The 8,636-nt window shown below is 37.4% G+C and overlaps 1 pseudogene; it reads right to left on the bottom strand.

Moving 5' to 3' along the window:
* Window positions 1–463: 463 nt before the first annotated feature.
* LOC111566191 (lysosomal membrane ascorbate-dependent ferrireductase CYB561A3-like) lies at window positions 464–4,505 on the bottom strand (annotated as a pseudogene).
* Window positions 4,506–8,636: the final 4,131 nt, after the last annotated feature.

Genomic DNA, 8,636 nt, shown 5'->3' with positions numbered 1-8,636 from the left:
ACATCTGGTGGTGTGGACCTGCATCACATTAGACCTGAACTGCAGCTCTGATTTATCAGGTTGATCAATTAAAACTAACTGGGCTTTGTTGGTGGAACTGGGATCTAGAAAGTACTGCCTGTAATATCTGAGCTGTCAGCAGTATCTCTTTATCTTTTGTTTATTTGTGGCTTGCTGTTAGATGTGTTTTATAGTCTGTTTAGCATTTATTGTCTATGTTCTGTACACTATTGCAGGTATAATAGAGTTTTTAACATTAGTAATACTTGTCATCACATGTGGTAAAGTCTACAGTCACAAAGAAAACTACGTTTAATCTGCCATTTATTGAAATAATTCCATTCAACTTTGATGAAACAAAAAAAATATCCATTAATCACTGTTTCAACATCTTCAGCACAGGTCTTTATCAACTTTAAACAGGAAAAAAATCATTTAAAAGTCTAATTCCACAGTCCTTGAATTTTGTGAACCACAAGAAATTAAAGTACTTGAAAATACAGAAATTATTGTGTATTACAAAGAGACTTTTCTTTTCTAGACATCTCAACCAATCCTCAAATAAAATTAGAGCATTGTGAAAAAGAATCAGTCAAATTTTATACAACAGGATAAAGTTTTATCATCCTTTGTAAATACAGTTTTCATCTGATTGAGATGAAAATCTTCATATTGTGGTCTCTCCATGCTGTAGTTTTCACACTCTGTCTTCACTGAGCAGTGGCTGGAAATGAAATGGAAACTAGATTATTATTTAATCCACAAAGCACAAATATAGGTACAGAAAAACTGATGATGACAATTTAAAATACATTAAATGCAAGTGAATGTCGGCCACCAAACGTTTCAGTTATTCCATCTATATTTGAAACCAGAAGGATATTCTGCTCTCTCCTTTGGTGGTGCTGATAAACAACAACTTGATAACTGTTGTTAATCCATACTCACATAAGCACTTTGATGTGTTTCTGGCCGCTTCCACTCCTTTTTGATTAAGATTCCAAAGACAACCATCCCAAAAGCCACAATAAAGATGCCCAGTGAATTTACCAACTTTGCTTCCTCAGGCAGTGAGCTGTAAGGGGCACGAGTGCTTCAGCAGATGGACAAATTAGGTTCGCAAGTCTGGTATTTACATGCACAATTATTTGGCATTCTGATTTATACGAATACAACAACTCCAGCATCACAATGGTGCTAATATTGAGTAAGATTACGTGTGATTCAGCTGTTTTTCTCTTAAAATAAAGAAAACATTTTGCTGGGATTACCTGGATATTTTGGCACTTACAGTGTGAGGAGCAGTTTCTCATGATGCCACTGATGCTGGAGGTAAGACTGAGGATTAAGATGGTTTTACCCAACCAGATATGAACAGGCTTCATGGCACTGCAGAACCATTGTGCAGAACAAGGAAGGTGAACCATCTTCGAGGAAGAACTGTGGTCGGAACAAACTCTTAGATGATCATGATTGGAGATGTTTGGTGAAATCATATCCTGGGAAATCAACAGTAGAACTCACAGCTATGTTTAATAGTGAAAGTAGGAGCATTTCCACATGTGCAATGCGATGAGAATTCAAGGGACTGGGACTAAACAGCTGTGTAGCTCTACAAAAACCACTGATCAGTCAGGTTAATTTAAAAAAAGGCTTCAGTTTGCTAGGGAGCATAAAGATTGGACTCTGGAGCAATGGAAGAAGGTCATGTGGTCTGATGAGTCCAGATTTACCCTGTTCCAAAATGATGGGCACATCAGTGTAAGAAGAGAGGCGGATGAAGTGATGCACTCATCATGGCTGGTGCCTACAAGCCTGTGGGGGTTAGAGTTATGATCTGGGGTTGCTGCAGTTGGGCAGGTCCAGGTTGAGCAGCATTATGTTCCCAAAGAATGAGGTCAGCTGGCTAGCTGAATATACTGAATGACCAGGTTTTTCCATCAATGGAGTTTTTATTCCTTGATGGCATGGGCATGTTCCAAGATGACGATGCCAGGATTCATGGGGCTCACATTGAGAATGACTGGATCAGGGAGCATGAGACATCATTTCCACACATGGATTGGCCTCCACAGAGTCCAGATCTCAGTACCACTGAGAATCTTTGGAGTGGAAAGATCTTGGCAGAAAATTAATGCATCTCTGGACAGAAATAAATGCTGTGACATTGCAGAAGCTTATCAAAATGATGCCACAGTGAATGTGTGCCATACTCAAAGCTAAAGGTGGTCCAGCGAAATTTTACAGTGTGCGACTTTTTGTTGGGTGGGCAGTGTATATTCAGTAAGAAATAATCATAGACTCAAGTTCTGTGTAAATATTTGTCATCCGCACCTGAAATGCAAATGTTGCCACGGTACAGATGCCCACCCAGCTGTGCAGAGAGTACAAGTCATGGATTTGGAAGCCTCTATGAAAGTCAAACACTGCACACAAGCCCAGGATGGCCAGAAGCATGAGTCCAGCATGGACCAGCTTCCAGGTGAATGGTACATGATACACAACAGCAGCTGCACTCAGATAGATGCTGTAAACAGTGTATTTGTCTGGGTAATAATTTGATTAAACACTTGATGTTATTGTTACTTTAGAATATAGGAAAAAAAAGTGGGGCGGCATATTTACCATATGCAATAATAACAGAATCCACTAATTTTAATAAATGAGGCTGCAGCAAAAGGTAATTTCACTTAAGACATCTGTGGGAAATTAGGTTTCGTTACTAAACCAAACTGATACAGCCTTGCATCTGTTGTGTACAGAGAGTTCAAAATTGCACACATACATAGTACAGAAACAAGACTGTTAATGATGATTTTTATTCATTTATTTCTCCCCAAGTGTTTAAAGGATATTTTGGCAATTAAGCATTCCATGTTTGTTGAGTTGTGGAGCTCACAAGAGACACTATCCAAAAAAAACCCCCAAAAAGATTATATTTGACTTTTAGCTCCTTAAACACTGGCACCTAAATTTCCTATAATGCAACAAGGTGGCATCTTGCCTACATTTTTAAAATAACTTCTTGTAGTCGTACTAATTTAAGGCTCTAAATTAGTACTTCCTCTGCAAGAAATTTGTGGTAAAATGGATTGTAATGTACCTGGTTGCATTTTATTTGAGGATAGCCAAAACTATATTTACTTTTCTATCAGACTTAATAACAGAAACCCTTCTCTGCATAATGGAATGAAGCTGAACAGCACAACAAACTACATCCTCCAAAATCATAACATTGAATCAAACGCTTCAGGAAGGTAGGATTTATTGCCGGGTAGTTTATGAAAGCGTCAGTTCCAGGTGTATCTAAGAAGTAATAAATAACTGCGTTTTGAAAAGACTGACATTTCCACAGCACAGTAACTCACTGTTGGCGTACAGAACCACCAGCCCAGACACCATGAGGACAGGATGCCAGTTGAACTGCAGGGCTGGACAATCCCAAGCGAAGCCACCTGTCCAGTATGAGCTCCAGCACATCACAACGATCACACAGAGCAGACTTAGAGCCAGACACAGCCCATAGGAGGCTTTAAACAGCACGGACGGCCTCATATCTGTGAGTTTAGGAGGACGAAAGTGCTATTTATTAAGATATTACCAGAATATTGTGATTTTAGGAGGGTTGTTTATTATAAAAAGGAGGTAAAAGGAGTCTGCAGCTCCAGTTTTCTGTTTCACAAAGACAGATTTTGGTTATGGCTTAAGGTTGATCTAACTAACGGTCACTAGTTAGTCAGACGTCTAACTTTATCTGCTTCACTATCTCCAGTAGGACGGATTTGCAGTGAATTATGTGCAGATTAACACATTCAAAACTGATAAACGTCTCTGTTCATAACACCCACATGAAATCTCAGCCCAGCAGGAAATGTCCACCTCTTTGAAGAAGTTTAAATTTACCAATATATTTTATTGAGTAAATTAAGCGAAGAATGTAATAATACACACACACAAAAAATAAAGTGGAAGGAAGATGCAACCCACGACTCACTGCCGCTCCACAGTATTATCTGCAAACGACAAGTGATGAGTTTTTCTGCTTTTTGCCAGTCGGTGTCACTGAGTGTTACCATGGAAACAGGTCTGAGGTCATTGTTTGCCTGAGGGTTGGGTGGTAAACTGTTCAGGCTGAAAATAAGTCAGTCTTTGCTTTTGTTAAACTGTTGAGCTTGCATCTGACTTATGTAGGACAAAATGTTAGACAAATGTAACACTATAGACCAGTCTGACATGGTTTTCTAACAACCAGACACAGATTACAGAAATAATCCAGAAGTGATAACAGAACTAAAGCAAAAATTCTGTTTTAATGAGTAGCTTTATGGTTGGAGAGGAAAGCGATAGCTAGCATAGCTCTACCTGGATTCAACCCTGAGTGGCAATGTTGTTGTTTAAAGACCTGAAAACACCCAATGACCCTCACTGATGATGTGTGAAGGTGCATTAAGACAATGGATGCTAAAAGTTGCTGGATTATAATTACTTAGTGCTGTTTCCATCTCTATCAGTGTAAAAGGTCCCATTGAATAATGACAGTTTTGTCACCTGGGTTTTTATTCATTTAAGATGAATAAAATGAATGAAAAAAAAAACATAGACCAATATTTTAATGGCATCTATTCATTCAAATAGATCTAAAAACAAAAGGCAGGAAAGAATAGGGTGTTTCACTGAACTGGAACTTTTTTCTTATCGCTTTTGTTAAATTAAGTGGTTAGAGCTCTATTTATCTGTATTTATAAAGAACAATATTTTATCAGGAAATAAATGCACCATTCATGCATCATTGAAAAGGAGATTATATGATTTTTATATGTTTTTTATTTATAAAACATGTTTCGATATTTAAAAAAATCCTACTTAATGAAGAAACTATTCTTAAAACTCTCCCAAACTCCTACAATTTGTGATATTTCTCTCTGAATTGTAGTGAAGTAGTAATATACAAAGGCACTAAATGAAAATACTCAATTAAAGTCCAAGTACCTCATACATTGACCTGAGCACAGTACTAAAAGCATCCTTAGTTACATTTCACAGCCCTGACAGATGCACATACAAATCTTTTAAAACACTGCTCTGAGATTTTTTTCTTTTTTTTTAACAAAAGCTGCCTGATTTGGACTCACCTCCTCTCCCTGATGTGAATCCTTCTTCTTTCTACCTGAAGATTCTCACCAGTTTTTTCTGGTTTCTTCTAAGAGATCTTTGGCCGCTGAACACATCAGGAAAGTTTTCTGATGTCAATAGGCCTGCTGGTAGAGGGAATAACAGGTTTACTAGGATGAGACCTGTTTTGTTGGAGGGTTGTGATGAAAACAAGAGGACAATTGTCTTCTTGGTATTGTATTAGCTATGATGTGTTAGGTTTCATAACTGCCTTCTTGCTTAGTCATGTAGATTTGCTACAGACTCTTGTTCTCATATTTATTACTCAGTAACCTGAATGTTACTTAGTTGGTGTTTGTAAGTAATCAAGCTAAAGTATCAAGCTAATCTAAAAAACTAAATTATACTCCATTAAAGATTGAAATAAAAATTTAGTCCATATTTGGTTTATTTTTACACTGGTTTCAAAGGTAGATCAAAGTTATACATAACAAAAAAACAAACGCAAAACAAAAGAATAATTTTCTGGTTGCTGGGGTGCCAAAAATACAGTAAAATAATGGAAAATAACTCAAATAACTCATAAAAATCTCAATAATCAAAATACAGTTTCCATCCTTATTTTACATAATGTGTTTATTTATTTTTTGTTTTTTTAATGTTTCATGAAGAATATTTACCTAATACTTAGATTTTAAAATAATAAAATGGACTGTAAATAATACTGAATAATGTTAGAATACAAAGAATAAAGTTTCATACTGCAGAAAAGAATATCAGGCTGAATTTTATTATATAATTTTATGTAAAAAATGTAAAAAGATAAAAACAAAATATCAAAATAGTCTTGGAAAACTAGTAATTTATTTCATTTTTTAAATTCTTTTTATTTCACTAGTAATTTTGGATAATATCAAGTGTAGCATGTGTATTTTTACATGTAATTTAATAAGCATTTAATATTAAAAAAATATGTCTGACCTGTATATAGATCTTAAATGTTAAAAAGTATGTCCACCTATAAAATGGATGGATTTAATAAATTAAATATGTATGATTATAGTTACAATAATAAACCGTTTTTAGTTTTTGCAAACAACTTTACTTAAAAATCTTGCATATTTCATTACCTTATTTTCTATTTTACATTAGAATGTGAATTCACAGTCTATTTTTGTAATACACACACACACACTCAATCACACTGTTTTGTGTTACTGGTCCAGCATAGCTCATTTTCTGATCCAAATCAAATACATGATGGAACAGAGAATTATCGAGTTAAAGATGCAACAATTATAGAAATCAGTTCCACTGGTTTATGGATGAAGTGTAGCAACCCCAATAACCCCAGTGTGAATGGTGTTAAATCTCTAGCCTGTTTTTTGCGCCTGAACCCACTGACTGAGCCTCAAAATCAAGTGTTACAATAATTTTTTTCTCTCTCTTTTTCGCAGCAACCATGTGGGTGACCTCTACCATGTCATTTAATTCAACACAGACTTCCTACATGAATAAAGCCTTCACAGTTCAGTGACAAACTGGAGATGTGGACTGAAGCAGATGATCACAGAGGCCCAGAGTCACGAAATGAATGTGTAATCTCATTTTACTTTGTAATGACAAATGCAAAGGGACCATGGAAGGGAGCGACACTTTTATTGGAGGCATCACAAGATATAACAGCAGAATGAATTCTATCATTGAAAATGTTTTAGGTCATTTTCTCCTGACAATAAAATAACTGCTCTCCATCTGTAAGTGTGCAGACAACAATGACTTACTCTACACATCATAGAGCAGCACAGTGACTGGAGAGCTCAGGGCCATGTTGTGTATGACTTGTTTGCAGCAGATGTTTTCATCGTCTTCATCCTCCACAAAGACGGACAGAAAGTGTTGAGGCTCCCAGGACACTTCCTGAGTCTGAGAGGCCAGCACACGCACACAGTTCACGTCTTTCCTGAAGCTGAACTTTTTACCTCCGGGAAGCACAGACACGATCTTATCATCACCACCAGACTGGGAGGTGATGAAGGCGTCAATCTCCAGAGCCTTTTCCGTGACGAAAACCCGGACGTTCTTGCCGCTGTAGTTGCTCATCTGGCATGCAGTGATGGTGTTCCCCATGTTCTCTGTGTGATGTGACAGGTAGGATCAGGTCAGGACTGCAGATCTTGCTGGAGGCCGGATTTTAAAATAAACAGTCATGTTCCTTATAAACTGGATGAGGTTTGTGAACATTTTACAAACTATACTGAGCAAATACACACTTTTATGCAGTTTAACACTTACAAAAAGGAAATTAAGCTTTTTATCTCATGTTATTCTTCGTTTTATTAGACTTAATAGCCTTCAATGTACGCTAGTCTTTTTACACAGCATCAAGAATTTGTCATTTTGTATTCTGCTGAGGACACTCAGTGAGGATGAGACAAAGAAAGCCTTTGAATCCTTACATTTCATTCTGTGTGACATTACAGCTGTGAGTGTTTTGAAGTACAGCTGTGACTTTATCGACACAAAAGAAAACAGCCTTATCATTCTGGTGAACAGCAATTATTAACACTAAACTGGAGCAAAAAGACACTTAAGCAATTAAAGAAGATATTCCAATAAATTACGTATTTAAGAGAACAAAATATTCTGTACACAGGAAAAACATGCCCTGATCATTTCTATTGAACGTGGAGCAGTTAATTAAAAAAGGCTATTGTCTGGAATAAAGAGACATACTTCTTACCTGCTGATTCAGTGAAGGTGAGGTGACAGTAATACTCTGTAGCTGTCCACCTCATCTGAACAGTCAGTGTGTTATGGACAAAGGCTTATAATATGCAAATAAGTAAGCCTTGCCAGCAGGGCCATATACCATGTTGGCTTTCTCAAAGCTCTTAAAACTAATCAAATCAAATCAAACTTTATTTATAGAGCACTTTTCATACAGTTAAAAATGCAACGCAAAGTACTTTACAACATTAAAAACATTAAAAACAAGAAAACCCGTCCCTCCCTCCCTCCCTCCATATATACATATATGCACACAACTGCAGGAGCACGCACACGTACACATGTCCACACACACATACATACACACACACACCCATACATACACAGACACACACACGCCCACAGACACACACTCCCACCACTGACAGTAGGGAGACATGGCATGGCACTGATGATTGTGGAAAACGCCTCCATTGGGGTCGTCCACACTGGAAGGAGTCACAGGCCATGACCACAGGGGGCGCTGGCACCCAGACCCCCCGACCCCGACAGACAGGGGGACCTCCACACTGAGGTGGGCAGCCCCCCAACCAGACGGGCTGAAGAGACCCATGGACAGCACCCCCAGCAGCAGACCAGATACAACCCCCAGTGTGGAGGACCCCCCTGAGGAAAACGCTGGAGTTAAATAACTAAAAATTTAAAACTACAAGATAGAATAAAAGACCTATAACATAAGTAAAAAGGTGAAAGGTTAAAAAAAGTAAAAATACATACGGAAATAAATACAAAAT

The sequence above is a fragment of the Amphiprion ocellaris genome, chromosome 17 (genome assembly GCF_022539595.1).
Source record: "Amphiprion ocellaris isolate individual 3 ecotype Okinawa chromosome 17, ASM2253959v1, whole genome shotgun sequence".
NCBI classification, from domain to species: domain Eukaryota; kingdom Metazoa; phylum Chordata; class Actinopteri; family Pomacentridae; genus Amphiprion; species Amphiprion ocellaris.
The sequence above is the reverse complement of the archived record's forward strand: the minus strand, read 5'-3'. Positions and strand labels throughout refer to the sequence as shown.